Source organism: Equus asinus, chromosome 2 (genome assembly GCF_041296235.1).
Source record: "Equus asinus isolate D_3611 breed Donkey chromosome 2, EquAss-T2T_v2, whole genome shotgun sequence".
Lineage (NCBI taxonomy): Eukaryota > Metazoa > Chordata > Mammalia > Perissodactyla > Equidae > Equus > Equus asinus.
The window spans coordinates 51064255-51089376 of record NC_091791.1 but is presented as its reverse complement, the minus strand read 5'-3'; the positions used below and the strand labels follow the sequence as shown (position 1 = coordinate 51089376).

The following is a 25122-nucleotide window of genomic DNA, read 5'->3' as shown; positions in this document are numbered from 1 at the left end:
AATAGCTTTTAAAGACAACAAGTAGAAGATGCTGATGGCCAAATCTCATGTTTCAATAAATCCTGATAATTAATTGAGATTACTCAAAAGAACTAGAAACACACCAACGTTGTCTCTTTGCTCCAGGGTTGCAATCATTTCTAAGAGGTGAAAAAAATGGATACTCAGGGACACAGCTTGCACCAACCAGAATCCTTGAAGGCATTTAAAATGTAGGTATCCTCTTACATTCTCTTTTATTCATCTTCTCTTCCCTCTTAGCAATAATAGTCTGTTGTTTCCATTCAAAAGATCACTCTCCTTGACATAGACAAAGAAAATAGAAATCTTACAATTCTGTCCTCCTTCTCATCCATCAGTGTGACCATCATTTTTAAGCTATAAGTCCATTTTTTATTGGAACATTGTGCTCCTTGAACTTAAAAAGCAGACAAACAAAAACGTGTATCCCGAGATTTTTTTTCAATTGGTCTCGGATCATTTGGGCGTTTTCCTTTGTATTTGCTATTTCCTTGCCCGAACAACTCTTCACCTCAATTCTCCCAAGGCCAATTCATAGCATTCAAGCCTCTGAGCTGCTGCCTTCTCAAAGAGGACTTCTCTGACCGCCTGTCTGAAGCAAGCATGCCGCCATCGCTCCCTCTCCCCTAGACTGCCTTATTTTTCTTAAAAGCACCATTGCTGCCTGGAATAAAAGACACGTTGTGTTTATTTAAAGTCTTTCTCCCCTACTAGACTATAAGCCCTCTGGGAACAAGGACTTTGTCTTGTTCACATTGGTGTCCCCAGTGCCTGGAACCATGCTGCTATGTGGAAGTTTCTCAACAAACATAAGCTCAATGAATGAAGTGATAAATGGAACATTTAAAGCAGAGATGCACAGAAACTGGAAAGAAGGTCACATAAAAACCACCACTGTGATTTCTTCTTTATAGTTTCCAACTTTCTTTCACTTCAGAATTATGTGCAACTAAATTCCACATGGTAGAAACTGCTTGTTTTAAACTAAACTTTGTTTTACTTTTTAAATTATAATTTAATCAGAATTGTTTTGCTCATCGGATAACCACTTTATAGACAGGTTAAAAATATAGAGAAGTAAAATTTAAATTACTCATAATCCTAAAACCAGAGAAAACTGATATTAAGAGTTTTGGGGTATGTTTAGAATTTTTGAAAACTTCTCAGTATTTTCAAGGCATTTTCCTTTTCAAATTCTTATGCTATAGAATTCTTCTAATCTGTTCCCTGAAATTTTAAAAATTTGTTCTCATAAATTTGCCATGTTTGTCTAATATTTTTCAGACCTTCTATCCCCATCACAGTTTTTAAAACTGTATTTTTATTGTTCTGTAAGATTCCTGTTACTTCCACATGGCCAATCACTTCCCCCTAATGAGTTAGAATTTGATTTTGTCTCTTAATTTCAGTTCCTCCATTCATTTCCTCAAATTTTTGGACAATGAAATTGCCAAGAAGGCAGGTCAATGACCTACCAGATGAGTTTAGCTGAAAATGAATTCCAGGATAGTTGGTTAGAGACAACCATCAATACTACACCTCATAAAATACTTGTCTTATTTAGTCTTAAGACTTTATTTTGCCATGATGTATATATTGTAAGAAATAAATTAGTAGAAAAATACTCAAAAGAGACTTCCCAAGAAATCTGCATTCATTCATTCATTCAACAATTAATTATTCATGACCTTTTACGTACCAAATACTGTTTGAGGCACTTGACACACCAAAATGAAAGCAAAGAACACACCACTTAGGAAAAGCATGCCAATTACTTCTGTTATAAATACTGATTGAACACCTACCATGTGCCAGGCACTACGCTAGGCACATCCACAGGGAGAAATCGTAATGTCAAGGATAGAAACACACTGCGTTTAAATCTCTACACATGCTAGCTTAAAAACTGCTGAAAAATTTACTTCCTCTATAAATTGAGAAAAATAACTCACACTTAAAGGACTATTACTAGGCTTGTGAAGTTAAATCATCCAAGATCTGGTGATACAAAGATGAGCAAAATAAATTCCCTATTCTCAAGATACTTGAAGTCTAGGAAATAATGGACATAAAAACTAAGCATTTCAATAATACTTGTTGAATAAAATTAAATATAATACAGAGCAATATGTGATACTATAATATGAATTATCTTTTCTCTTGAATGGTAAGTTTCTTTGTACACTTAGGACCCCTAATATAGCATCTTATGAGTAATGGATACTTAACAAATGTTAAATGGATAGATGTTTTACAAGTAATTCTTCCACAATACCACCCTAAATCAAGGAATTCTCTCTAAAGGCAAAATATTTACTTCCAGAAAATTCATTTTAATATTAATCATTTAAATTCTCCTTTAATATTTTAGAAATGAAAGAGCAAATTAATTTCTGCCTATAAAGTAGGATTACAATAGATATTACCCTTAATTTTTCAACTTTTATATAAAGAAGGTTGAATGACCTGAGGGAATTTTAAATTGGATCTGCCATGTAAAATCACAAGTTGATCTTTGTTCTCCACTTTGAATTAGTGAAGCTTCTTTGTCCAGAAATAAGCAATAATTTGGCAACTTTGGAAATGTTTGCATATTTTTCTCTTTCCAAAGTGACTTTATAAAGAAAGACTGAAGGAGCTGGGGTTTCTGATTTCTGGAGCATTGGAAAGCTAAAAGCTGGAAGTGTAAACAGTGACTAACACGTTAGTCATAGTAAGTAGCTGTTCCTTAACAGGACAAGAAATAACATGTTTTGAAAGCTGCAGAGAAATTAGGATAGACAAAATAAAGAGCTTTCTATCTGCTGAGAGTGACTTTAAATTAGGTGACCCTGGAAAAGAATTCACTGCAAAGACTTTTTAGGATTATATAGCTATCCTTGAAGTAGTTTGACTTAATTTTTAATTAAGGCTTCTTTAATAAAAGTTGGATAGACGAGATGATTTTCCAAGATCTCCAATTTCTAGCAGAAGCCTGAGACTTTGCTTATTTTCCACGTGTCCCCTAGAGGGCAGCGGTGGCCCAAAACACAGGAAAGGATTTTCAGTCATCTCTTATTCTGTCTGGCGTCAACCTTCAGTCCAGTCCCTCTATCATTTCACACAGATCTGTCTTCTGTAAACAAGCTGGCAGTGGTATGTTTATTTCTAAGTACCTAACTAGCAAAATAATTAAATATTAGAAAAGTGCACTGTATGAGGTATATTTTTACAAAGAGTGAAAGAACATTAAGTGAAGATTCTATTTTTATGTTTGTGCATATCATTTAACACACACACACACGCACCCTAGTTGGTCCTTTTCATGCATTTTTCACGCATTTTGGAGCAGAGAATGGTGTGAGACAGTTGGGAAAAAATAATGTGTCAAGGCAAAGAAATCAAAATTTCTTCCTTTAGTTGGGTTGAAACAACCCATAGAATTACTGAATGCCTTTTCATTCATTCATTTATTCACTCGAGAGTTACCTAATGTGTAAGAACCATTATATTAGATGCTACATTTGGTAATGGGCAGAACAAAGAAACTACCGCAGGCAGCTTACAATTTAAGAAGCGATGCTCAGTGTCAGGACACAGGGAAGGATGACACTGGAATGGACCCGATTCGTTGTGAACTTTGGTAACAATGTAACATAAAACTCCTTGCCCCTTTTACAAACATTCTGGGTTTCTTTTGGAGGCCCACAGGTCTGAAATCCTTGTCCTGTTCCAACAAGACACACAACTTTATATTTAAAAGGTGATGACGAACCACAGGAAGCTTCCTAAATAGGAAAGAGGAGCCTGAGTATGGTCTTTTCTAATGCTGAGGTTTTCTTTTTTAATTAATGTTGCTGTTTAAATATTTTATTCTGTTCAGAGACATTTTTATGCAAAGGGTGCAACTTTCAAAAGAGGCTCTTTGCAAAGTTGCCCTAAAAGCCTCTTGTAATACCTGTGAATTTATCTTCTGGGGTCTCTTTTATTGTATTTGGATTATTTGCTGATTAAACTTCTTTATTCACTTTCATCTTGTGAAACTGGGAGCAAGATGCAAACCTCAAGTATGTGAAGGAAAAGATTAATGATGTCAGAATTAGAATTCAGTCAATATTTGCTGAGCCATTTGGGTTTTCTGTATGGAGCAGAAGGTAATGAAAACTGTCTACCTGTGTAGCAATGAGTGGTTCTGAGAACATTCCGGCCATAACTTTTGGTCAAACCAAATGGTGTGGTTTATGTGATTGCTTGTTTATGCAAATCGCTTTAGCTGGAAATATATATAATTTGCAATACTTCCTGGGAGAATTCTGGCATCACATCTTAGCCATGGTCTGCATTACAAACAAGACTTTATTGAGATATCAGAAAATGGACTTTCAGTCCTAACAATCCTGCTGGTAATCATTTATGATGGTCTAACCCCAGATGAGGAGTGACACATCATTCGTTTAAGGATATTGAAACTAGTGAGTAGTTTAAGTGACACTGCTTTGAAAAGTTAAAGTAGCAAAATCATAGTATTGTCAGTGTACAGGTTATGTTTATGAAGCCAGGACTAACCCAGGAAGGGGACAAAATTGTTACAATTGGACCAGGAACTATAGCATTTTTTCAAACTATATCTATTTGCCAAGAATTGACTAAGCCAACTGTTAATTCCAGGACTGCATTAAATCATCTTAAGATTTTATCAAAGGACAGATAAGCATCTAAGCACTTGTCAAGTGGAAAACTTCTTTAGAAGAAAACAGAAAATTATGACTTTGAAAAAGACCTAGACATTTACACTAGACATTTTATAAGGGGGAGAGAAAACACAGTATAATTCACTTCTTCCTGAGGATGTGGAAATGTCCCCTAAAAGGCGAAAAAAAAAAAAATGCTTGTAGAAAAAGTACATACAAGAACCAATTTGGACTCTTGACTTTGTTTTGCATTTGTAGCTTGAGATGAGCCTATAAAATGGCTACTGTTAAACATTAATCATTCTTCTCTCCTCTGCCATTTCTGTGTGCTTATATTCAAAAGGAAAATAATCTTTGTGTATATTTTGATATATTATCTGTTGTAGGAAAGTGTCTCTTTTTCTGCTGGAAGGCTTATATTGGAGGGCAGAGATAACCAGATGCTTTTAATGTTAGTTCCAACAAGAACTACGGACCACTCAGTTCATCTAATTAGCAGACCGTTTCTACCACGTGGCTCATTTTGAAAGTTTCTACTCACGAAAGTCCTACCATGGGATCTCAGGTGCAGAAAAATGGCCAATTCCTTTAAAAAGTTATAAACAATCATTAATAGCATTGCAATAAGATAGTAATAGAGTAATAACCTATCTTGCTTAGACTTTACAGCTTGTAAAAGCACTTCCACACACACTAATGCATTTGAACTATATGCTGATCCTAGGTGGGTGTAGTTAAGTCCATTCCAGACATTTCTAAGAATTAGAGAGCTTGGGGGGAGTTTCCCAAGGTCACATAGCTAGCAAATTGCTGAGCTTTTTCTCAGGCAAGGTCTCCTCACTCTCTGACTCTAGATCAACCGGACATTCCTAGTGAGGCTGTATTGACCACATTGGGGCATTCATTTTATTATATAAGGCAACCTACTTTATATGCTGATATAACATACGCACAATGGTGCTATATTATGTGCAAGGCAACGAACTCAGTGCACAGGTCTCCTTTTCAAAGAGGAGGAAGCAGAGCCCCAGCAAGGCTGAATAGTGCACCCAGAATCACACAGCTAGTGCGTGGTGCAGCCAGGGTTCTGATCCAGGTGCATCCAGCTCCAAAACCACACTGCCTGCCAGGAAGAGCACTTTCTTTCCAGTGACACTGTTATTCTAGGCAGGGCTTTCACTCCCCTAATCTTCTTTAAAACTCTGTCAGGCAGTTCCATGCTGACTTTTGCCTCACTGTTGTATATATTTTTATTGAATATAAGGTTTTCTACATTCTCCAGATGATGTTGGTGTGGGCTCTCCATTTTGAGTGTGATTTGTATGGCATGGCACAGTGCCTCTTGAACATCAACAGAGGACCAACTGAAGTAATTGGGAAGTCTCGGGGCTTTCTGAGAGTGACAGCTGCCCCTAGAAGAAAGCCCCTAGAGAGCCTTCTAGACAGCCTGTAGAAGAAACAGAGGGCCTGAAGAAAGCACGCTTGCCTCTGAGTATAGGACAGAGTCAGTGACTTCCCTATCCACAAACCCAACCCCCAAGCCAATAAAAAGATAAGCAAGACCTATAGACAGAAGTTTGAAAAAGATTCCACAATCCTGCTCTCAGCCCTGTGGACATGATGGTGACAGAGTATCTTCCTGAAGTGGTAATAACGAGTTCGTGGGTATTAGAGGTGGTAAGCAATGGAGTAGCAGCCAAGGGCACTGAAGGGTACAGGCCAGTGAGGGGAGCCAAGCTTCCAGGACTGCTCAAAAGACCACAGAAAATGCAATCCAACTGTAGTCATTACAAGTTCTGCATGACTTGGGCTATGATTGTCTGTAAATAAGAAAGTGTCAGATGTATGGTGGGGGCATGATCCAAAAATAATATTATTTAAACCTCTTTCATGAATATTTCCAGTTTGAATATTGGGTCCAACCAATAGTTCAAACTCTCAGATACATACTATGAATACAACTTTCGGAAAAAGCAGTCATTTATCTGTACAATATTTTTTATGTTGCAAATGCAGACGATTAAATTTCCACTTCTCTCAGGGGGTATTTTGTTCGTGTGAGCAGCTTATTTACTACTGGCAAAAACCACATGTCTGACTGTGGACGTCAGAGGCTGTTTGGATTACTTAGATAAACATGCTATTTGATTAAATTCACCAGAGTAATCAATAGGGGGTTCTGGTTGTCATATTAATTACATTCTATGGAAATTCTATAGACGCATCCTTTAATTAGATTTTTCACTTAGTACTTATCAGAGTATAAGAAATGTCTTCATAGTTTTTTTTGCACATGGTAATGAAATCATTGGTACAGTACCAAGATTAAATCATGAAAGAATATCTACCCTTCTGTTTTCCTTCCTGCTAAAATTATCAGGCTTCTTACAGTACCACCTGTGACGATAGGCAGGTTATACAGAATTTCAAAGCTTTCCACACTACCACCTGTGACGATAGGCAGGTTATACAGAATTTCAAAGCTTTCCACAACACCTATCAATCTCCATGTCAGAACAAATTAGTATTTCCAGTCTACTGTTTATCATTATGGCATTTTAGAGCCTAATAGCTAATTCTTAAAAACATTAATGACATCTACCTTTATTGAGTATTCAACATGTGCAGTGAATATGTTAAATGCTCCATTTACCTGATTTTAGTTAATCTTCAGAGAAACACTTTGAGGTTTCTTTCCATAATACAGATGTAGAAACTGAGGCACAGGACACATTGATGGTAAAGGATAGAGCCAGGATTGAAACCCAGATCCAACTGATTCCAGGGCCTATCTAGTCTAACCCACTTATTTCATAGATGCAAAAACAGGCCAGAGGGGTAACCTGTCTTTCCAAAGGGCACATAGCGGATAATGGCAGAAAAACTAGGACTCAGGTTTCCACCTGTTATGTCTATTGCCATGAACCATCACGATAGGCTTGAGCTATTAAGCTTTTTATTTTGTTTCTTTTCTGTTTCAGCATAGAGCAGCCAGGCTCAGAGACATGTAAGCAATATCCACTAGCACTGCTGCCTGGGATGTGTAGAGCAATCATATTTTTAATGGACTCTGTCTGAGTTCCTGCTCGTCTGCATAGCTCTTAAAGAGGTCTGAAGGAAATCTATTGCTCATTTGGCAGTCAGATCTGGCATAGCTCCTCAAATGGTAGAGTTGGATGTCTGTGGATTTTGCTTTCTCCCATTTCTCTGGAAACTTTTCCCAGAGAATGTCATACTGTAGCTCTCTATTCCAAGACAAACAACTGTGACTGCTTCATAAAGAGCCTTCTACTCTAAGGAGCACTGATGGGGCCATGCCTTTCCTTTGCTTTAAATACTCAAATAAAAGTTTTTGATGGGGCCGGCCCAGTGGTGCGGCAGTTAAGTGTGCACATTCCACATCGGTGGCCCAGGGTTTGCCAGTTCAGATCCCCGGTGCAGACATAGCACCACTTGGCAAGCCATGCTGTGACAGGCGTCCCACATATAAAGTAGAGGAAGATGGGCACGAATGTTAGCTCAGAGCCAGTCTTCCTCAGCAAAAAGAGGAGGATTGGCAGCAGATGTTAGCTCAGGGCTAATCTTTCTCCAAAAAAAGAAGTTTTTGTCATAAATGGGTGTTGGATTTTATCAATTGTTTTATCTATATCTATTGAGATAATCATATGATTTTCTATTCTACTAATGTGGTGATTTACATTATAGATTTCTTTTAATGTTAAACCAACCTTGCATTCCTGACCACTTGGTCTGAACATATTATCTTTTGTTAAATTGCTGGATTTGCTAATATTATGTTCAGGATATATAGGTCTATGCGTATGATGTCCTTGTCAGGTTTTGTCATGGGTGTTATGCTAGCCTCATCTTCATCTGGGTGGTAGTCACACAGGTATTTACATATATTAAAAGACATTGAACTTAGGATGTTAAATATTTTACTGTATGTAAATTACACTTCATTTAAGTACAATTTTTAAAAAATCATTCAAATGGCTTCACCTGGCCCTCAAGCCAAATTCATTAGAATGGCATTCAAGGCTTCCCTCTGCTTGGACAGCTGGGCAATCTTTGTTACTTTGTGTTGCACCACAGCCACACGAGACTACCTTTAGTTACTCAAAACTATCATATTCTTTCATACTGTCAGAACTTTGCTAATGCTCTTCCTTCAGCACAGAATGACCCTCCTCCCTACCTCTCTCTATCTAGGAGAATTCCTTTCATCCTTCAAGGCAAATGATGCTCCTTCTAGGACATTTCCTTGAAGGTTCTGAACCCCTCCCTAGCCACTGGCAGAATGAGTTGATCCTTCTCTGTGCTGCCATTGCACTGAGTGCACAATGCTCTAGCACACAGAACAGATCCCGTGTGTGAGTGTTTGTCTCCTCTCTTAGGCTGAGAGGTCTTCTGAGTCTATTTGGGTCTTTGGGGATCTAGCGCCAAACAGCCCCCAAGAGGGGTACTTGGCAAACATTTACTGAAAGAATGAATGCTTTCTCCAATGCAAAGTTGAGGGAAGGGGAAGATTATAACATGGCAAAGTTGTTACCATTTTATAAAACCAATAAATGAATGAATGAATGCCTCCTCCAAAATAAATTTTGAGGGACGGAAAAATTCTGGTATAATTATGTTTATGTATTGCTACAGAACAAATTAGTTCAAAACTTGGAGACTTGACACAATAATCATTTCATTTATTTGTACCCAGTTCTGCAACTTAGGCTCTGTGAGGACAGCTCATCTGCTCCTCGCAGCATCAACCTGGGGTGGTTCTGTTGGGGCTGGAGAATCTACTTCCAAGATGGCTTCACCCACCTGGCTGGCAAGTTGGTGCTGGCTGTCAGCTGGGAGCTCGGCTGAGGCTGTTTCCTGGGGCTTGGCTTCTTATCCACAGGGCCTCTCCATGCGGCTAGGGTAGGCTTCTTAAGAATGGCAGTCGCAGCGTGGTCCAACTTCTGACAGAGTGGATGGCTTCCTCTGGAGTGCAAACGCAGAAGCTGCCAGGCCTTCTTAAGTCTTGGGCTCAGAACTGGTGCAGCTTCTCTTCAACCACATTCTATTGGCTAAACCAGTGACAGGGCCAGCCTCTCCCAAGAGGGACTCCCCATGGGGCAGGAATACTGGGAGGCGTGGTTCATTGGGGGCCCCCAAAATAACATTCTACCACAGTCAGAATGTTATGTATTCACTGTAAAAATGAAGTCATTTTTATTTTAAACTCCTACTCTTTCCTCTCGTTGATGGTTAATATTTTGTGAGATTTTTTCTGAAACAAAAATATTTGGAAATTCGTATCTACACAATGTTTTAATTCCAAGTTTTGCCTTAGAGATCCAGTTATGCTTACTCATCAAATAAAAAGACAAATTTAGCTCCTCTGACCTGTACAATATCAAGGTCCCAATCCCTTTTAAAACTCAAATCTATTGAGTTTCTTTTGCAGGAGGGCCAGCAGAGAAACTTTGGTTTCTAAAAGAAATGAGAGTTTAATGTTTTTTATACCGGACAAATTTTCAGAAAACTTAGGATGGCCTTAGCATTCTTGATAACACACTGTGATCAAAACTAAATGTTTTCTGGCTTCAACCTTATACATATAAAAATGGAATCAAGTCAAGTTCCCTGTGAATTCTTCCTTTAGAGGTGCTTGACTTTTCCACCTTCTTTAGTTTGGCATTAGCCTGTTTGTTCCTTGTACTGAGTCTTTAATCACGTGCTCTGAGGACCCAATTACTGGCTTTTTAATCCGATTAAAGTGGGGTCTGTGTCTGTTCTGGCAAAGCATAGAAAATACACTCACAAGTGGTGTCTCCTCATAGTAAGTCCTTCCACTTTGCAGCAGTATTGTATAGAGGTTATGAATTTGGGGTTGAATTTAGACTTAGAATTTTAATCCTTGAACTCCTCTTTCTAGGGATGTGATCTTGCACAAATGACTTAACCTCTCTATACCTCAACTTTCCCATCTGTACAATGGAGAGGATAATAGTCCCTCACAGGATTGATGAAGATGACATGAGATAAACTATGCAATCATTGAACAGAGTTGCAACCATGGAGTAAGGATTCTGTAAATATTGTTGTTGTTATTACCATTGGACAAATTATTAAGAATACTCTTTCAGTTCTTTAGAAGTTGATTACTAAATTTGCAATTATCCAAAGACCTTGTTTTTTCCCCCACTACTTACGTACCCACTTACGCCTGCCTTTTATCATTCTTATTATCAATCAGCATTTGATGCAGGTTGGTTTTGAGGATGGGAGAAGGAAGGGATCCGAGTTGACTCCTAAGGCTTAGTGGCAGTTACACTATTTCGTGGCAGCAAATTTGGGGGAACAGTTGAAATCAATCCGAAGAGTTTTACCAGCCTATTAACAAATGAGGCCCAACTGTAAAACTTTTGTAGAATCCAACGTGATAGTAGTTCAATGTGTTCAGTGATAAAATTAGTGGCTAAAAATTGTGATGAATTTAGTAACGTGTTTAAATGAAAAATACCACATCAACTATGATAGCACGTACTTAATTTTTAAAATAGTGACGTTCTTTTTCAAACAACAAATTTAGATTAAGAGAATGCCGTCTAATACTGAGTCAGCTTCTACTCTGCCACCCTAGCTAATTACAGTGCTTTATAATTAGCATTGCTGGTATATACTGCACTGGCAGTTTAAATGAATATATTTGTGCTGTGTAATGATAGCTGACAATTATCTGTGTTTTGGGGTAACCCAGGATGGCTACTCCTTGAATAATTGACCACAGTGACCCACATGTCTGACTAATAAGAAGGAAGCGTCCGTGTTAAGTTCTTTGGGATGATTGATCCATGCAGTACACTGTTTTTTGTATTATTTACACGGGGTCACGAAGTGTGTTCAGTGGAACACTGTGGATCGTTGATAGGTATTCTAAGATCACAAAGTAGGGCTCCCTGGTCAAATAAGTATGGGCAGTTCAACATAGACTATTTCCTCTTATAAATGCATAATTTGCTTTCACATATAAATGCCCTGAGAAGTCTGGCAATAAGAAATATAGCTTTCTCTAAGAAGAGGATAAAATATAAAGTATTTCCCAAACTTACGTTACCATTTATAAATAAATGAAGGACTATTCCCCTTTTATTAACAGAGTTCACTTAGTGCTGGTCCGACAGAATATACTTTGGGAAATGCTACTTGACTAATTTATTTTATCTCCTATTTATTAGTAAATTCACTATTGGATAATTCCAATAATACTTCTGTCTACTTTCCTTCCACTCAATTTTTCTCCCCTCTCCTTGCTCCTTCGGACCCATTAGGTTGCCAGATTTAGCAAATAAAAATACAGGATACTCAGTTACATTAGAATTTCAGACAATTAATCATTTTTTAATATAAGTATGTCCCAAATATTGCATGGGACATTTGAATGTAATTGAGTGTCCTTTAGTTTATGGGCAATGCTAACCCCAAGCCAAATGAGAGCCATCCGTAAGTAATTAATGAAACTGTCGGCTTAATTTGGTAATAAGTACATGGAAGGAATTCATTCAATGCTTGCTGAATATGTTTTTTGAATCTTTAATAATAACAAAAGTGTGAAGCACCTTTTGGGATGACTATATTTTTGGTCTTTTTATAGTAATTTCAACATGAATAGTGTAGTCACTCTGGAACTCTAGACTGCCGTAAACTCTTTTACTCCAGACTGAGCACTTTGATTTTACAGGTGAGGAAACTGAGCCCCGAGAGAAGTAACCTGACTTGCCCAAGGAAATTCTCCCACAAGGTGTTGATAACAGTCTGGAGTTCTTGTGACCTAACTCTCAAGCCAATGGTCTAGACTCACAACCAGGCTATCTATCTTTACTGTTGTTCACTATATTTGGTAGGGCCAAAAAAGTCTGATTCAAAAAAAAAAAAGTAATGAACTGGTTAATCAAATGTTCTGAATAATAGAGTTAGCCAAGTTTACCATTTTAATTGATAAAATCACCATAAAATGGAATACATTAAAATAAACTGAAAGTTTAAATTATACGGGACATGTTTCTTTTATCATTCAGAAGGCACTTAAGTATCTCCCAGATACTCAAGTACAAATTTGCAAGAGTACAAATTTAAAGAGAATTCCAGAGTGTCTTTTGTGTGACTATGTGTTTCTATTTATAAACTATTGTTCAGGATATATATGCTTTTTTCCCATCCGTTAGCCACCTCAAATATGTTACTGAGAAGAAACATCAAGCCCAGCAATAATAAGTACAAATGGTAATACTTATACAAACAACAGTTGTGATGGGTTCCTTTCTTTAGAAAGCGGAAGAACTATTTATATTCACGGTAGATGGTATATCACCTTTTCTATTAAAAAAAGGTATTGTTTGGATTGAGAAATTGAAAACTGCCAAGAAAAAAGTCACTTAGGTACTGCTTTTTGTTTCCTGTGAGTGTCACCTTTAGTCCCCATCCCACACAAATGCCATTGTCCCTTCAGGTGCCATGTAACTTAGAGAAAGGAGTGAGAGACCCAGGGTCTTCAACAAGGATTCCGGATTGGCCAGGAATTAGAAAGAAAGAAGCATCCCTTTCAAACTAATGTGTTCTTATGTGTATAGCTTATTCTCCCACTAGACAGGGGTGGATATTTAAACATCAAGGAATATTCTTTACTGGAATAATTGAGAATGATACACTCACTAGGAGCTTAAGTCCCTGCCTTACCCATATTTCCCATATATTTACATCAAACTTCATAATCACATCGTCTGTTAAAATGGGCTGTGTTTTTTCTGCATGACCTTCTACTCTTATCTCACCAACCTGACATTGCTGGCGCAAGGTGAAACCAATATAGTACCTACTTGTTTCATTAGGAAGTGGAGCAATAATTAAATGTCTTCAGGAAATATCAAGGAATGAACTAGAGATTGCATTATTGCATATTTTTCCACAGATTATGTGTTTTCTGTGACATGTTGGTGGTGAGATCCTATTACTCATAGACACGTGACCCACAGGTGTTGGCCAGCTTGTCAAGAACCCCGTGAGTCCTGAAGTTGTCATCTGATAAAGATGAGCTCTCTTCAGCTCTACTCAATCTTTAACCTACCTGAGGTTCCTAAAATACAAAGTATGAAGGTAGTTTACCTGAGTTTAATATCAGATTTTAAGCGGAGCTGTAGCCCATTAGACTTCCAGTTACACAGTGTGATGTCATGCATTGTAATCAGCATTACTTTGACTGAATGAATAAGGAACGATAAATACGAAGTGCTAATTACATATAAGTAGACTCCTTCTCTATGAGTTCCTATTTAAGATGACTAATACTTAGCTAGGTATTTGACCTCTGATAAGTGACTGGAAGTTTTTGGTCTTCAGTTTCCTCATCTATAAAATGGGGATGATAGTGGTACCTCCCTAATAAAGTCATTGTGAGGAGTTAATGAGAGTGAATGTAAAAGCATTTAGCATCATGCCCAACACATAGTGGGTGCTTACTAAATATTAACTAGTATAATTACAGATTAAAAAGTCAGGTGGTGATCTTGGTGTTTATTACTCTTATGCATGCACACTAGTACCCAACCTGTTTATTACACTTCAATCTTTGCAAAACATTTTCAAGATCTCAAAGTGCGTGCTCATGGATGATCAATGTAATGTTGGCAGTGATTACAATGGAACAAATGAAGCCATCATGAAGGATGGTTTCCCTTAAAATTGCAGCTTTGTCATAAGTCACGTAGATGGCCTGTATATATGAGTAATTAGAAGAAATTATAACTAAGGTATCTTGTAAAAGTTTTATCATTTACCATTATTTAAAAAACCATTTACTATGGGTTTCCTTACCCATACTGCTGTTCGAGGCACCTTGGGGATGGAGACACAGCAACATTTCCATGCTTTTCACCAAAACTTCAGGCTCCTCTAAGACTGATGCTGTGATGGGAAGTGAGATTTTGTCCCTGACTGCAGGAGTCATGGGCTTATGTTTACAAGCTAAGGGACTACGCTCCTTCAGTGTCGATCCTGATGTGTTTAACCACTTATCTCACTCACATGAGACTCAGTTAACTACTTGTCCATAAAGGAGAGTTTACCAAGTGGTAAATTATAGGTCATGTGAAATGTTAAGGTAAACATAAATATTTACAGAGCTAAGGAGATACTCTGTAATTGTGTGCATGGAGATGGATATTCGTGACTCCAGTGCAAGGAGTCCGGGCCTCTGTGCTGTTAGATAAGGAACCATTATGAAAGGAGTGATGCCAGTTAAGGAAAAGCCTCACAATTCAGCTTTTTCTGGGAACTGACTGGTAGGTTTCCTTGCAGGTCGTTGGTGTTTCTAAAAAAAATTATATTCCTTTTAAAGTGGTATCTATACATAAGTTAGCGTACTATGCTCTAAATTACTTCAGAGTATTTATTTTCACAAGTTCAGAGGATCAGGGTTAGAATTCTGGGTTAGATAGAATTCTGATTCTCCCTCTGCTAACAGTGCAAGTCATTTATACTCTAGGAAACTTCTAATTCTCAAGGATTTCATGAAGATTAAGTGCCCTGTATATTAGAGATGCTTAATAAGCAATATAAACATAGGTGGAATTATTTTTCTGAAACGGGCTGTGTGTGTGTGTAGTCCATTTATTCTTCTAGTTTCTGCATATAGTTTAGCTCACTTCCATAGACGGGGCAAAAACACGGCAATTGCAAGTTGCTGGCAGAACAAAAACCTCAAATCTCAAATACTAAACTTTCCACCTTACAGAGAGAAATTGGTGGAGGCTAATATATATAAGGCTTCCAGTCAGCATGTGTGGGGATGAGTTGTGGGAATGATATAGCTCCTATATGATTGATCTTTGGTACTTCTAAATCAAATGAGACCCTGTGCGGTTTTTTTAAATGGCCTCATAATGAGTCCATTTTCACACTCACCAGTGTGTAGAGAGCTTCACATTTTACAAGACATTTTCCACAAACATTATTTCATTTAGTCCTCTTAACAACATTTTGCAAAGTTATTATCCATGTCCTCATTTTATATATGGAATTTTGAGATGCAATGGATTAAAGGACTAGCACAGAATTACATAGTTAGTGGTATGGCCAAAATACAATTCCATTTTCCTACTCTTCCCATTACCCTATGCTCCCTTTAATGTGTTTTGGGTTTTGGGGGGTTTTTTTTCCTTGTTTTAGAAGAGAAATACAGTTTTGTATTTTTTGTATGAAACATTTGGTCAGGCAAGATAGGCTTTAAACATGCTATGACATAAATCTTCTCATTTATTTTCAATTAGGTAAAGTTGAAGTCTAGCATTAACACCTTTTGTAATGTGAGGGACATCATTTATTCCTGAAACAAATGTCCCTTTCACATGCAGACTTTTTTTCCCAGTACAGAATATTTTTACTCTAAAAAACAAAAATCAAAGATACACATTGTACACTAGCCTATTATGTTTGTCTTCTTTCTGGAGGTGTGACATACATGTTTTACGTTTCGTAATGCCAACAAAACAAAGCCAGACAGATGACCATAAAAGCTGTTTGCTACCTCCCCTCCACATGCTGAGCAGGCCAGTCGAACACCATCTTGGTAAGAGATTTTGAGGGGAAGACAAACGTAGTTAGAATTGTAGAGCTTGCAAAATCACATTTCTACCAAACTTGCCCCACCCTAACAGGAAACCTAATGAATGGATTCATACATCAAGAATTTTGGCAAACCTGCACAAATACATTTAACACGCTATGAGAAAAGGATACCTTTTTGTCTACTTCCAGCACATAACCTATATCCATGGGTGCCCAGTAAAAGCATTTTCACCTTCACGGAACTAACAACTGAAAAACACACAGTATTTAATGCTTCTATCTTTAAATAGATAATCATAGAAATTCCAAGATTGGATCTACTGGATTAGCCTGAGTATTCATCTATAAAAATATATTTTAAAAAAATCATGCTTTACAAAAAAAAACCTTCTGGGACTGGCCCAGTGGTGTAGTGGTTAAGCTCGCAGGCTTCACTTCGGCAGCCTGGGTTCACTGGTTCAAATCCTGGGTGTGGACCTGCACACCACTCATCAGGCCATGCTGTGGCAGGCGTCCCACAGGTAAAATGGAGGACTATGGGCACAGATGTTACCTGAGGGCCAATCTTCCTCAGGAAAAAGAGGAGGATTGGCAACAGATGTTAGCTCAGGGGCAATCTTCCCCACAAAAAAAAAAAAGAAAGAAAGAAAACATTAATTTTTTTTTTTAAAGATTTTATTTTTTCCTTTTTCTCCCCAAAGCCCCCCGGTACACAGTTGTATATTCTTCACCGTGGGTCCTTCTAGTTGTGGCATGTGGGGCATGGTTTGATAAGCAGTGCCATGTCCACGCCCAGGATTTGAACCAACGAAACAATGGGCTGCCTGCAGCAGAGCACGCAAACTTAACCACTCGGCCACAGGGCCAGCCCCAGAGAACATTAACTTTTTAGAAAAAGAAAAAAGCTTCTCCTAGAAACTACATCAGGACCAACAGTGATGACTAGACTGCAAACCCAAGACTAGGAGTTCATTTCTACTTGTAGCGTAAAGGTGAAGGATATCTCTTTCAGTTGATTCCCACAGCCAAGACTAGCCTGGATTTCCCCCAGAACACTGGACAGAAAATAGGAGCTTCAGAGACCTTAAGAACTAGTTTGAGTAACACCTAAGATAAATTCCCAAGTAGTCAAAACCCCTCACAGCTGGGCCACTTGAGCTGAAGTGTTGCCACTCTTATCCAGGTGAAAGAGCTATGAACACAGAGATTCATGCAAAGCCTGCCTGTGGTATTTGGGACAGAAAGGGATAATGATAGTAGGTTATTCCATGTTGTTGATATATCAACTACACAAAGCTGGGGAAAGGGCCCACCAGATGGAATACTGGACATCATCTCGCCCCACAGTAGTCTAACATCTGAGAGAAGCATCTACTCTCGCAGAAGTAACTGAATTCCTGAATCCAAGAAAGTGTTTCCAGAGGGTCAGGTCGTTTTCTTTGTGATGCTTCAATACTTAGCATTAATGAAGAGTCCCAGAACAGGGTCAGTCTTTCCTTTCTGTCATCATTAGCTGGAGCGCACCCGGCCTTTTGGGCCCGCGTGGTCCAAACCGACCCCATTGCCTGGAGGTGGGAGCTGGAGCCCCAGTTCTTCTGGGAAGCTGCCACGCAAGATGATTTGTACAAGGAAGTCGCCCCCAAGCCACTGCTTAAGTCCAGTGCCCACTGGCCTTATTCTGTTCTGTGGTCCAGAACTGTTTCTTTAAAAGCCAGAAAACCTGAACATGTGAGCCAGCATGTCGACCATGTCAAGAGCCACCTCATCTTTAGAGTATTGCAAAGTTGTTGGCTGTTATGAAAGCTGCCATGTTAACTCCAGGAATCCGCTCCAACAGCTGTTTTTCAATATCTTTCTACCAAACACATCTATTCTTAAAAATTAGCGCATGGGTCAGCTTATTCTCTTCCATGCCTTCAAATCCTGGTAGTACTTGTCCATGAAACCTGGAACTCGCCACCCAGGATACTATCCTTTAAACAGCCAACGACTGCGTGAAGTTCTGCGTCCCAGTAGGAAGAGAGAGCGCGAAACTGTCGTCCTTTCAGGCGACTTTTGCAGCGGTCGGGGCAGCCCGCCGGCCGCTGGAGGAGGTGTCTGCGCCTGCGCAGAGGCGTGGCCCTGGCTCCTTGGGCCGCAGCCACGTGTCGGCCTGGCTCAGGATGTCCGTTACCGACCGCTCAAATGCAGGCTTATGAAATAATCCTGAAAAAACCCTCTCCATAGGAGTTCTATGTAAGTATTTGGGAATACTTTATATTCTCTCTCAAACTGATGGCAATAGAAATGTTGAACAATAGTGATTGAATTCAAAGTAGAGTTAACTTGAGGTAGTATTTAATTTGCAATTTGAAAATTCTATGATCCCAGAATATATTTTTGAAAACACTGTCAAAACGCAATAGTAAAAAGCCAGACAATCCAATTATAAAATCCAAGAAAAAAATCCAAGTATAAAATCCAATTATAAAGACATGAACAAATATATCAGCAAAGAAGAAATAAGGATGACATGTGAAAAGATGTGCCAACATCATTAGGCATTATACATATGCAAGTTAAAACCACAATGAGTTGTCCCTACAAAACTAGTGAACAACTGAAATTTTTTAAAAAAAAATAGTGATAATACCAAATGCTGGTGAGAATGTGGAGGAACTAGATTTCTCATACATTACTGGGGGACTGTAAAATGATACAGCCACTCTGGAACACAGTTGGACAGTTTCTTAGCATATGACCCAGCAATTGCATTCTTGGGCATTCATCCCAAAGAAATACAAACTTATGTTCACACAAATACCTATGTGCAAATGTTTACAGAAGTGTTATTTGTAATAGCAAAATCCTGGAAACTACTCAGATGCCCTTTAGTGAGTAAATGGAATAACAAACTCTGGTATACCCATACATACTCAGCAATAAAAAAGAAGGAACTGTTGATACGTGCAGCCCCCTTTATGAACCTCAAGGGCGTTACGCTTAGTTAAAAAAAATTCAATCTCAAAACATTACATGCTTTATATTCCCATTAATATAAGTACCGAAATGGCAAAACTCTAGAGATGGAGAACAGATTAATGCTTGGGGGGGGGGGGGGGCGGGGGATGCAAATACAAAGAGGTAGCGTGAGGAAGTTCTTTTGTGATAACAGAACAGTTCTGTATCTTGATTGTGGGAATTTTTTAATCCTATGACTTTGGTTAAATATTTACCATAAAAGCTAGTCAAAAGTTTTTACACCACTTCTGTACAGTACAACCCTGAAAGTCTTTAAATAAATGGTGTTGGTTTATTTAAGCTTAAGTACCAATTTTTATATTTATTAAAAGCGAATCGTATTGATTTTATTTGCAAGCATCAGTTGTAGTATATAAATGCGGATTACTTTGTGGTAGTAACAAGGACAGGAATTGGCGGTGATTCAGAGGATTATTTGCTATTGCTCCTTTTCTCTCCTTCCCTGTTGGCAAAATATAGTCTGTACTCCTTGCTGCATTTTCTCCAACTTTTCCAGAATTGGGTGTTTCATGTGTACAATTTTGGGGCTACATAGCACCTTTGTGGCAACCTCTTCCTCAGGTCCCTGCCCTTGTTTGGAAGGACTTCCTAGAACAGTGACTTTTCCTCTGCCATATCTGAATTACTGTTCACATCAATTTTCCCAAAAGTTCTTCCGGTCAGTTTTCCTCAGATTTAGGCAGCCATGATGACTGTTTGTTCTTTACCCCCTATGGAAGAAGAATCCTTTGGAAGGCCTACCTGAGCCTTGGTACCCTCTGGGGATGGAGGGCAACATCTGAATGGTAGCCTGCCAACTGGGGTCTTTGTATAGGTGTCTTGCTGGTCCTAGCACCTGCCTGCTGCTTAAGCATGCCATTTACCTCTTTATAATTTATAACTGAAGAAATGAAAGAAACTGAGGAAAGGCAGGATGTCAAAAAGCAGCTTGGTGATAAAATAAGACCTTGGCACATGCTGACCCACGTCAAAATGCTACTGTCAAAACCTCAGAAAACTACGTACTTCTGCGTGCCTCAGTTTCCTCATCTATGAAATGGTTATGATAATAATAGCATCTACTTCATCCGTTGTTCTTAGGATTAATTGAGAAAATGTGTTTTAAACCTCCTTGCCTATTGCCTCCCACATATGAAGGCTGCAATACAGGTTGATTCCCATTTCTTCTGAGTTCCTACCCTGTGGCTTAGCCCCCAGGGCAGTTTGAAGAGCAATGGCTTGCAATAAAGACGACTGATGGCTGGGGGTGAGCAGGGTTAATTAACTTTTCCCAAGAAATCTGTTCCTGAAAAGAATGTATATTGATTAAACCTTTCAAAATGGAGTCACTTTTAAATAGACTGAGGGAAGTTGGTGTTGTGCCAAGTAAATGATCACTCCCCCATGTGTCTGTCTTGAAGTTCTTTGAGCAGACCCCTGTATGTGACTTTTCACTATGCTCTTTTCTGGGTATCAAAGATTAGGGACTGCTAACTCCATTTCCAAAGACAGTTCAGTAAGGATGGTTTAAACAAAGCACATTGCCTTGAACACCTTTCCTTGTAAAAACACTGAATTTCACTATGTTTTGGGGTCTCTGGGGGCTTCTGAGAGCACCAGGCAAGCTTTTGTCACCAAGGCAAATAAATACTAGTGGGGAAGATCAGGAATACCCAATGGACTAAAACTCATCGGCGGATCCTGGGAAGGGAGAGTAAGTATTCCATCTGGGAAAATGAAGGTGGCTTCCTGAAAGAAACTGAGGGACAAACGGGTTTGTTTGCATTAGAATTTTTTCTGTTCTGTTTCTTGGGGGATAACACAAAGAAATGGCCCTTGCAATAAAAAATGGCTCCCTTTTCCCCAGCCCTTCAAAACCTCAGGAAGACAGTTACCTGAGAACTCCTTGAGTCCTAAGGACACATTGTTGCCATCTTTGTATCCCCAGTCCTTGGTAGACAGCGTCCTCAATGAAGGTAATTTTAACAGCCTGACCGAAAGCTCCTTGAGGGCCCGGACCAGGTTGGTTGTGCTCATTGTCACCTTTTTAGAGCTTAACAGGGTGCCTAACATACTGTAGGCACTCAATAAGTATTTGTTATGTGAATGAATGAAAACTACCCCTGGTCCGGTCCTAGGAGCTCACGGTCAGCCTGCGCAGGGAGACGCGTTCAGGAGGGATGGACTGTCTTAGGCTTCCAAGAATTCCGACAATCCGTGAGCGACTAGAAGTCAACTTCACTTCCTCACTCAGTCATTTGTAGGAGATTGTAAATCACCTCCTTATCCGGGTCGGGAGCAGGGGTGCGTCCTGATGCCGTCCACACCCCACCCCACCCCACCCCCCCCCCATCACCCCAGGAGCCAAGTCACAGAGGAAGGTAACCCAGGGGGGGAGCCCGCCAGCACGTGCAGCCGCCCAGGGGAGGAGGCTGAGCTAACGCAGCCCTTAGTCAGCAGCTGGGCTTGGTTTGGAAACAAAAGCCAATGTCCTCCCTCGGAGTCCGCGGCCGGTCAGCTCCCAGGGGGAAGAAGGCCATGCTGCCCAGCCGGTTAGTGGCCCAACTTACTTTTCCAGAGCCTGGGACAAAGGGCCAGCAGTTGGACGGGAATGGGTGGGATGTTGGCACAGAGGACGGGAGCACAGATCGCCCCGACCCTCCCCTCCCGGCCGCTTGGGAGAACGGCCGGGGTCTCCCGTGCTCCGCGCATGTTTGTCCCGGGCCATGCGCCTCCCAGCCCGGGCCCCCCGGGTCTGCGTGAAGCGGAGGCACCTTTGCAACCAGCGCCCCGGCGCACAGACACAGCAGGCCCTGGTTTCATGAATGAAATCCAATCGTGTGGATATAAATAGCCGCGAAGGCTGCTAACGTCACAGAGAGAGCGGCGGCCGCCACGGCGGCGGAGCTCGGTGCCTAGCGCTCGGCTCCGCCCGGCCGGCCCGCCTGAGAGGGGGTGGGGGCACGAGAAGGGGAGGGCTGGGGGTGGAAAAGGGCGAGCCCCTCTCGCCCCGGACGGGGCAGAGCGGCGGCGGCGCCGGCGAGCCCGCAGGCGAGGCAGTGCCATGCTGCCTTTGTGCAAAGTTGGGCGGCGGGCGGCACGCCGCGCGCAGGGACCCCGCACACCCGCGACCGCGCGCAGCCGTGGCTGCTGCTGAGTAGCGGGGGCCCCCCCGCTCCCCCCAGCCCTTGAAGGCGGAGAGAGCTCGCGTCTCGCTCGGCTTCAGGGTAGGTTCTGTGTCGTGAGTGCGCTACGGTACGAAACTTCTCGGAGCAGCCGCCCGGGAGCCCCCACCGCCCCGGCCCCAGCGGGTGGCGTGGAGGGGGGAGGCCCGGGCCGCGCCACGCGGCCGGCAGCGTCCCAAGAGAGAGTTACGGGACCGAGCTGTTCTGGGAGCCGCCCTCGCCTCTCTGCGAGGCCGGGCACCCTCACATCAGAGGCGAGCCGAAGAGATTTCTAGGAGCGCCCGCACAGCCGCACCCCTAACTTGGAACTGAGAAAATGTACAACAGGCACCCTTAGCAGGCTGGCCTCGCCTGGGAGGGGTTGGTGCCGCGCCGCAAAGAGGGCTCTTTTTCTTCGAAGGACAGTGGTGGGGAGCCGGAGGACCTGAAAAAGGGGATATGCTGGCCCCTTGGGCGCTTGTCGCCCCAGGAGAGTTGACTGGTCAGCCCACAGTTTGACGCTCCCCGCCCCCAACCCCGTGTCTATGGAGTCTGTTGTGAGTTGCTGTGACAACAGTAGGAGCTGCCCTGAGGGGCTTGCAAAACACCTTACCTTGTCTCTGTGTGCTCAGCTTTCTGGGAGAACAATAGGGTGGGGGGTGGGCGGTGGGCGGTGGGGGGTGGGCGGGAGATGTGCAGACAAGGGAATCCAACCGCCTCCCCGCAAAAAGAAGTGGAAAGAAGGCACAACTATGTCAAAATATATCATTAGATCCTACTGTTAGCTGCGCCCTTTCTATCCTCAGCAGTATCAAACATCTCAACTGCGGAGCAATGTCAATATTTAGACTTGGACAAGCCAGAAAGTTAGAAGGGAACGCCGAGCGCAGGGTTTTGACTTGGCTTTGCACGTCAGCACACAAGCTGTGCCTTTCGAGCTGACTGTACACATTTGCTGGGGGGGAAATGCATGAAGGTTGATATATACACAAAGGCATCCCGACCTAGGAAAGTCTGGGAAGTTAAGACCAGAAGAGTCGCCTTGACTTTGAACTTCCCCCAACCTGGGCTGTTCACGCGACTCTGTTGGACCCCAGCCAGATGCTCAGCTTGAGGTTTCGGCAGTTTGGGGCTCCCCCGCCCCCAACCGGGGCTGTGCTGCGTATTCTTCTCTGTACTGTGTATCCTCTCTAAACTGCAAAAACAGTTAGGTTATCAGTAGTTTTCATCTTTGTATAACAGTCCTCTCACTATCAGCAGATATAAATAGCCAAAAGGCTCTGTTTGTTTGATCTTGGCAAGCTCGCGGCTTTTGTAAACATACACTGTTAAGTTTGTTTACAAACACTCTTTAGAAATTTGGAATTAGAGTTCGTTTCCAATAACTTTGTAGATGCCTGAGAGTCACTGGTTGCTAGAAAATAAACACAAGACTTTTAAGTATAAATAATGTCTGCATACTGCTCCGCAGGTGGAGTGGGCAGTAAATTATTATTAAACAAGGTTTCCTCTCAGATTCCTGGATCCTATTTGGACATATTAGTGGGAAGGGATTTAACTAGTTCATCCCAGTGTGGAAGACTTTGAAAAACCCATTAGGAAGCAATATAATCATGGTCAGTGTTTTTCTAAACTTGCCCATTGATTGTTATTTTCCAAAATTTTGAAGGTAGTGTAAATTTAAATACATATGTGTGATCATAGAGGTGGAAATAGAAACACAGGTACTTCGATGTCGTTGGCTCAACAACATAACATTAACTATATAACTATAATTTAATAGGAAAACCCAGAATCATTTGGACTTTTACTTATGATAATATTGTCTAAAAATGCAATTTTGGAGGAATAGCATGTCCACTTCTATGATGTCTGTATTGTAAAATGCCTATAAGGTTTTCCGTGTTCCCGTTCATGGATTTGTGGCCAAGTGCTTTTTTTGTGTCATCCCCAAATGCTCAGAAATATATTTTCAGAAATGCTACAGAATGTTAGTCTAGCTATTTCAGGATGTATTTGACCCAAAGAAATGCCATTTTAACACTGACACTTAGCAAAAAAATAAAGCAGATTCTGCCCTTTTGGGGGAAAAGAAAGACAACAATGTATGTTGAAAGTTTTAGTGGCTCCCCGTGTGCTCCTGGCAAGCAGTAGCATTTATAAAATATTTCTCTCTTTTGTGTAGGTAAGTCCAGCTGTGAGCAGGGTGTTCTGTTCTTCACTTCCAGCAAGCCAGGTCAGTGTCTGTGCAAACCTATGGCCATAGATTGATGACATCCTGTGTCTATTCTGACTATGCATTTCAGAACAGGTTTCTTAGTCATTTGTCTTAAAGCAGTTTGTCTTTGTCATTTTTTTATGGACTCAATTATGAATTATAGTTATTGTATTGATATTTCAAGTTCAATGATTGTTAAAATTATTCTATTTACTCTGAGTAAACAGAATAGAATAGAATTTACTGAGTAAATGGGCCTTGAATCAGTTTGTCCTTTATAAGACTTTTTCTTTACTTTGGGGATCCAAGTGGTGCCAATCAGATGAGGACTCTGGGGACTTGGGGGCTTGATGATTAAGACTTTACTTCTATCCTAATCTTGGAACTCTAGAGCTGGAAGAAACTTGATATAATCATAGTTGACATTTTTGAGCATGAACCA

At 40.7% G+C, this 25122-nt stretch overlaps 1 protein-coding gene across 37 annotated transcripts in view; it reads left to right on the top strand.

The window, feature by feature from the left end:
• RHOBTB1 (Rho related BTB domain containing 1) overlaps positions 1 to 25122 on the top strand; it is a 117391-nt gene that overhangs the window by 31690 nt on the left and 60579 nt on the right. For 10 of the 37 annotated variants that reach the window (XM_070488325.1, XM_070488306.1, XM_044755473.2 and 7 more), the window contains exon 3: positions 24648 to 24698. The exons of 7 other annotated variants lie outside the window; for them this stretch is intronic. The gene's annotated coding sequence lies outside the window, so the exon portion shown is untranslated. Of the gene's footprint in view, positions 1 to 21754; positions 21851 to 22177; positions 22526 to 22629; positions 23020 to 24647; positions 24699 to 25122 lie in introns of those variants that run through there. 20 more of the 37 variants (XM_044755465.2, XM_070488404.1, XM_044755443.2 and 17 more) reach the window with 14 other exon arrangements.